Source organism: Meriones unguiculatus, chromosome 8 (assembly GCF_030254825.1).
Source record: "Meriones unguiculatus strain TT.TT164.6M chromosome 8, Bangor_MerUng_6.1, whole genome shotgun sequence".
NCBI classification, from domain to species: domain Eukaryota; kingdom Metazoa; phylum Chordata; class Mammalia; order Rodentia; family Muridae; genus Meriones; species Meriones unguiculatus.
The window spans coordinates 103,305,939-103,313,850 of NC_083356.1; positions in this window are offsets into that span (position 1 = coordinate 103,305,939).

Genomic DNA, 7,912 nt, shown 5'->3' on the forward strand with positions numbered 1-7,912 from the left:
AATAATACTGCTCATTCCCATTTTACAGATAACACCACTGTAGTTTAAACCAATGGTGTAATTTGTTCAAGGATGCAAAGTCCAAGCATGTTAAAGTACTTCTTTGCTCATATGCACTCTTGTGGTACTGATTGTTTTATTTACACAAGAATAGTTGGTCTGTACCAAAGAGAGGCAGGAAACATTGCAAAAGAGCTCTTGGTCTCTACAAGAGATGCAAAGGGCATTTTTCTTTTCATCTTTCACCTAGGGATTGTATGAAAATGACTGGTGTCTCAAAAATGACATCAGAGGAAAATGGGTGCAAGAATTATCTGGGTTCCTCTATTTATTTGTACCTTATTGGGTTTCTCTTATGGATGAATACTGGAGACAAATTTTAGCTCCCCCAATCAAATAAATTACAGCTAAGACACGCATTGGCTGTAACCTTCTGTAGACCTTCTGCTCTCAAAAAGAGGTTAGGGGCAAGAGTTGCTGTGAGATATTTGTTGAGTAAGAGGGCAAATGAGCATTCTTGTGAGGTTGAATTCAATATTTTCCGAAGTTTCCCTCGCATTGAAGAAATGGTATATATTCAAGAAGCGAAATAGTTTCTGGACTGTATTGCTTATGCTGCTTCAACCTTGGGACTCAAGGGCTTTCACATGCTGACTCAAAGACATTTTTGTGAGTGGTTTTGTGACAGCAGTATAGACTTGGAACACATCCATAAGGTGATGGGATAAAATAGACTGTTGAAAAATGGCTGGTCCTTTCTTCTTCAGTAGAGCCCTTAATATCACAAGGGATGCCACCATCTCCAAAACATCATCCCATTGCCAATCGGAATCTAATTTCCTTCCCATTTTCAAATTATAAACTCTGGTGAAATGAAATGAACAAAAGAGGGCAAGACAGGGAATTTAATTTATTCAGAATAAAAGAGAATTAAAATAATCTCAAAAATGTTAATCTAGAAAAGTTCTCTGCAACATGGAAGGAGTTTGCCAAGAAAAAAATAAAAAAGATTATATCATTAGAATCAATCAAGCCACATTTGACACCATCTTGGGAGTTCTTACAAAGAAACAAATTTCTTTTGGGGAAAAAAGGAGTTGTATTGAATAAGAACATAGATTGAAATGCAGTTAGTACAATCATTTTGAAGCAGAAAGTAAAGTGGAATCAGAATGTTGAATCTTGAAAAAATACATGAGCATCTGGGGTTTCTATTTGACATTTTCGGTATCTCATTGTGATAGTAAATATGGTACCCTGTATTTTGAAGTGAAGAATAATTTTAAGTTCTTAAGAAGAAAAAGATAATGGTAACAGTGTAACTGCGCATTTCACAGAGCTGTTAAGCCAAAATAAAGCAGGTGTGGAATTCACCTTGTTAAAACAGGATCTGAAGATGTGTTAAAACATAAAGTTTCAGCATTTTTTTATTTTGAGAGGAAATCATCAGACACAGAAAGAGGTTTTCAATAAAAAGTAAGGCTCAGTGTCTCAACATGGCACAGAATGAAAGTAATTTGGAGGAGCCACCAAATTATTTGTTTATTAGTTCATACTACCACAGCATTATAACAAGATGGCATTTGGTTAAATGACAGAAGGCAATTTTGAGAAATAGTTTTTCAGATTCTTCATAAATAATTCCTGCATCATCTGACATAAAGCAATCCATCTAAAGTGTCCAACACCTTGCAACACACATAAAAAGCACTATGTAAATTTTATCATGGTCTTACTTGCACCTAGGAATATTTGAGAGCAAATAAGCAAAACATAAACTAGCCATGTATATTCTGTTAATCTATTTATACAGTTAAAATATGTAAATATTTAAAAAAACAAAATTTTACAATATGAATACAAGTTTCATGGAGAAAGCATCTCGTAACTTTGACAGAATTAAATAAGGTGGGACTGAATTCAGACAATGTGAATACAGTTTTAGAAAATACATAGTATATTTAGTTAAGGAAGTTGTTTGTTGAGGACCTACCATATGGGGTACATCATTAATGAGGGAGGGGGCCCATAGCCAGGATACAAATTGAATAAATTGTAATAAATGATAATAATAAAAAGGAAAAAAGTCTATACCAAAATTCCATTGTTGTTTTTTAATATTTTTTTTACTTTTGAGATTATAATGTGATAATCGTGTGTCTCCACTTTCTTCCAAACTCTCCCATATGCTTATCCTAGCTCTTTCAAATTCATCGCCTCCTTTTTTCAATAATTGTTGTTAAATGCACACATACATATACATCTTCCTAATTACACAATATTTATATGTCTATTGACATATATATTAACAAATATATACATCTATATATCCATAAATACCACCTGTTCGGTCTATATAATGTCGCTCATATTTAGGGGATACTTTTGCTGGGTTGCGCCAGCAACTCAAAAATCAGAATTTGAAAGTCATTGCTGTTTAGAATGTTACTTAACCCTAGGAATTTTATTGAGGTCCTCCAAGAAAACCCGTTTCTTCAGTGTTTTTTTCTAAACACCGCAACATCACCTTTATGATGGGTGAATTTAAGAAGGAAATTCTCATTTTAAACACTGTGTTTTTATAGCAACTTATCAAGCAGTGGCCTTTAGCTGTTGTTCTGTGACAGCCACTCCATTAAAATCCCGGTGTAAACAAGTGGAGAAGGTGAACTAGAAGTGCAGATATTTGCACAGCATAACTGTCAGGTAAAATTTTAAAGATAGGTTTTATGAACCCATTATTTACAGTCAAGGCTTTTTGACTATAGCATCTGAAATCATTTAAGGAGACAAAATGTTTTGTCAAAACATACTGCAGTGAGTCAGTGTGTAGCTTCTTTTATGTAATTCAATTTAGTTCTGTTGTCTGCATGAAAGAGAGATTCTAGCTGGGCAGTAGCAGAAAGCCAGTGGAAAATGACAGTATGGTGAACATCAGAGGTAATTAAAATTAAATGCTTCGCTATCTTCATTTAATTTCTCAATAAACGGGTAACTGCATTGTAGTGTACCTGGTGGCAGGCTGTATTATGAAGATACAGAACATCATTGATGAATTTCTCCACCAAATTAAATCTTAGTTTTGAGATGTACATAAAGGAAACAGTCATAGAATTTTCTTTCCAGAACATATGACTGAGATATGAAGTAATTATAAACACGGGTAGAACTAATTTGACAAAGAAGGGAACTTTTTTATTTTTCAAACCAACAACTGGAGGCTTGAAATAATAAAGATACACATACAATTGATTTTCAAACAGCTGGTACTGTTAGCAATTTAAATATCAACCAGCACTGATCAGCTAGCATATAGGCAATGCAGAATGTTCTAGATCTGTGATAACACATTTCTTTTTTCCAGATCATTAATTTTGATAATAAACAAGAGCTCACATAATTATATAAATGAAATGTGAGTAAATAGATATCATTACTTTATTACTGAGTTACTAATCAAGCCATATACGTCTTTATGAAATACCTTGGATCTAACAATAGAGAAAAACTTAAAAGCTAGAGCAAGACTTTTGATCAGTGTATACACTGGTGGAAGGGAGACATGCATACATAAGTAAATTCAAGAGAAGGTTAAGGTATTAAGAGATTAGCATGTAAAGTTTGCAACAGGAACTCAGAAGCTGCCAGTTCTGTTTTATTATTATTTTGTTTTAATTTTTATTAATTACACTTTATTCCCTTTGTATCCCCCCATAAACTCCTTCCTCCTCCCCTCCCAATCCCAACTTCCCTCTCCCTTCTCCACGCATGCCCCTCACCAAGTCCACTGATAGGGGAGATCTTCCTCTCCTTCCTTCTGATCCTAGTCTATCAGATCTCATCACGAGTGGCTGCATTGTCTTCCTCTGTGGCCTGGTAAGGTTGCTCCCCCATCAGAGTGAGGTGATCAAAGAGCAGGCAAATCAGTTCATGTCAGGGGCAGTCTCTGTTCCCAATACTATGGAACCCACTTGGACACTGAGCTGCCATGGGCTACATCTGTGCAGGGGTTCTAGTTTATCTCCATGCATGGTACTTGGTTGGAGTTTCAGGAAAGACCCCTGTGTTCAGATTTTTTGGTTCTGTTGCTCTCCTTGTGGAGCTCCTGTCCTCTCCAGATCTTACTATTTCCCATGTCATTCATAGGATTTCATGCACTCTGTCCAACAGTTGGCCATAAATCTCAGTATCTGCTTTGATAGTCTGCAGGGCAGAGCCTTTCAGAGGCCCTTTGTGGTAGGCTCCTAATTTGTTTCCTGTCTTCTCCTTCTTCTGATGTCCATCCTCTTTGCCTTTCAGGATGGGGACTGAGCATTTTAGCCAGAGTCCTCCCTCTTGATTAGTTTCTTTAGGTGCATAGGTTTTAGTAGGTTTATCCTATATTATATGTCTATAAGAGTGAGTATATACCTTGTGTATCTTTCTGCTTCTGGGACAGCTCACTCAGGATGATCCTTTCCATGTCCCACCATTTACCTGCAAATTTCATGATTTCCTTTTTTTTTCTTTTTTTTTTTTCCTGAGTAATATTCCACTGTATAGATGTATCACAATTTCTGTATCCATTTTTCAGTTGAGAGGCATCTGGGTTGTTTCCAGCCTCTGGCTTTTACAAATAAGGCTGCTACAAACATGGTTGAGCAAATGTCCTTATTGTATACTTGAGCCTCTTTTGAATATATGCCTAGGAGTGGTATAGCTGGATCTTGAGGAAGCGCTATTCCTAGTTGTCTGAGAAAGTTCCAGATTTCCAGAGTGGTTGTACAAGTTTACATTCCCACCAGCAGTGGAATAGTGTTAAAACTCTGTTTGGAGTCAGTGAGTGTCTGCTCACTTATTGCAGTAGGGGTGGAGAAGACTTCAAATACTAGGGGTCCAAGAAATCTTGCTGGAGAATATGCAAGGAATAAAACATTAGCATGGGAAAGAGAGTTTGAAGAAGACTAGAAATTTATTAGCGATAGTTCAAGAGTTTCTGGCAGAGGCCAGAACGGGTTCAGATTCTAGCATGGAATGCAGAAACCTTGATTAAACAGAAGACAGATCCATCTTTACCTATTAGGAATGTTACCCTAGAAAAAGTGCTGAGTGTTAAGGAGAGTTTCAGAATGAAATAAGGAGTGAAGCCAAGAGTAAAGGACTGCAACTCAAGAAAGAAGCGAGGACCAGGAAAGTACTAAGAAGAAACACCATAAGAAAATAGGCCACAGGATTGACAGACAGTACCAGCACCAAGCAGGGTGGCAATAAAGAGTTCCATTGGCAGTGGTTGGTAGGAGTGGGTCTTTAGTGGTCAAAGGGATAATTGCATTCTTAGTCAAACCACATGAATAAATAGACCAAGCAACATGCTATTATGACCATGTACTAAGTCATTTAATTTTTATAACTTCACTTAAGTTCCACAAAATTGCTGTCTACATTAGGATATAAAACAGTTGGTCTCAGTGTACATAATGTCGCTAAAATATGTCAGGCAGTTTATAATATCTGCACTCAAATCTAGAATGCTTTAGTCAAAACTAAGAAATTGTCAGTTTTGGTAGTTCATGCGTCTAACTCTAGGACTTGGGAGGCAGACAGGAATATTGAAAATATGAATCCATAATGAAATGCTGTTTCTCATAAAAACGCTGGCTGGGAACCTGGATGTCCCTCAGTTGAGGAATGGATACAGAAATTGTGGTGCTTTTACAGATGGAATACTACTCAGCAATTGGGAATGAGGAAGTCATGAAATTTGCAGGCAAATGGTGGGACCTAGAGATGATCATCCTGAGTGAGGTATCCCAAAAGCAGAGAGGCACACATGGTATATACTCACTTATATAGACCTATAAGATAGGATAAATATACTGAAATCTATACACCCAAAGAAGATAAACAAGAAAGAAGACACGGGGTAAGGTGATCAATCCTCACTTAGAAAGACAAAGGGGATGGACATTGGATGTAGGAGAAAACAAGTAGCGGGATGGGAGCCTACCACAGAGGGCCTGTGAAAGACTCTACCTAACAGTATATTGGGGCAGATGTTGGGACTCATAGCCAGACCTCCAGCCGAATGCAGGGAATAAATAAAAAGGGGTGGGGGGAATTAATTTGGCCTGGGGAGGACAGGAGTTCCACAGGACCAAATATATCTGGGCACAGAGGTCTTTTATGAGACTGTTTCTCCAGGCAAGGACCATGTATGGATGCAACCTGGAGCCCCTGTTCAGATGTGGCCCTTGGTAGCTCAGTATCCAAGTGGGTACCTTATTAAGGGGAACAGGGACTGTTTCTGAAATGAACTCGATGGTGGGCTTTTTGACCACCCCCCCCAAGGGAGGAGCAGCCTTGCTAGGCCACAGAGGAGGACTTTGCAGCCAGTTCTGAAGACACCTGATAAACCAGTATCAGATGTAAAGGGAGGAGGTTCTCCCTTATCAGTGGACTTGGAAGGGGGCAGGGAGGAGATGAGAGTGGGATTGGGAGGGAAAGAGGGAGTGGGATACAGCAGGAATACAAAGTTAACAAACTGTAACTAATATTAAAAATAAATGCTGGCTGGGGTATAGCTCAGAATAGAATCACCACTCAATATAAAGCCCAGGGTCCTATTCGTAACACTGAAAAATAGAGCAAGTGATTTTAGGTATCATTACTCATTTAACAAAATGAGCGAGGGTTATTTTTAGATACTCATTTTAAGATGACAGTTGGGTGAATGGGAAGGTTCTCAGTACAGTTCTCAGTACAAAGTCTCTTACTAAAGGGATCGCTACTCCATTGAAAATAAAGTTAGGTGAATCCCAAGCAAAGGCTGATAATCACACACTAAAAATACAGATAATTAACAGTAGTGTTTGAAATATTAAAGAAGGACTAGGAGAAAATGAAATTGTAGCAGCCCACTGGGATTCTATTCTCTCACTCTGTATTCGAATCTACTACTCACTCAAGGTCTAAGTCCAGTATTGGCCGATGCATGAAGCCTTTGATATTCCTATTGGCCGATGCATGAAGCCTTTGATATTCCTATCCAAAATGAAGGTTTGCACTGTCTGTTACACCTAGTGTAATCCTTTGCCTAACCTGATTACTCTTACAATTTTCAATCACTGATCTATTGAAGACAAAATTAACATTTTCATCTCTTGTTTATCCATAGAAATATGCCTGGTGAATAACCACTTTATGAATTATTAGGCAAATTTCTCAAAATTTTAGTGACATTTCTGGCATCAAAGAACCTTAGAAAAACAGATTACAAACATGTTAGTTAGTACCTTATAATACAACTAAACTCACTTTGCAGTGACACACTGGAAAACCCACACAGGGTCCTACTTAGTGAGAGTGGCTCTTCAGAAGGAAAATTAATGCTGCAATGATGAAAATATATTCACAAACTAAATCATCACATCATCTTTGTCATTGTGATCATCATTGTGAAAGACAGGAAGCCTTTACTACAATGAGTGAGTTAGAAAAATCTGTAGCAAGCTGTTGATAATGTTTTAAGGTTTTTATTCAGAAAAATTATAGTTTAAATTTTGGCTTAATACAGTATAAATGCCATTATGTCTATGATATTAGCCACCCCAAACTTAAGGAAGCAGTCCAACTCTAACTAAATAAACAATAATCTCAAATAAACACCATCTTGAACAATTATCACCAAAATTGTCAGAGTAACCTGAATAGTCTAAGAAACTCACAATCAGACAGAGGTGGAGGAGACAGGGTGCCAAAAATCATGATATTCTTGGTGGACCCCTGAAATAAGACCAAGATAATAGAGAAAAATGGAATAAAGTTGATTGAAATGTGGACTGTACTTGGTGGCACTACATCTATGATGGTTCATTAATTTTGACAAATGGACCATGCTAATGCAAGGAGTCAGTAATAAGGAAAACTCACCGTG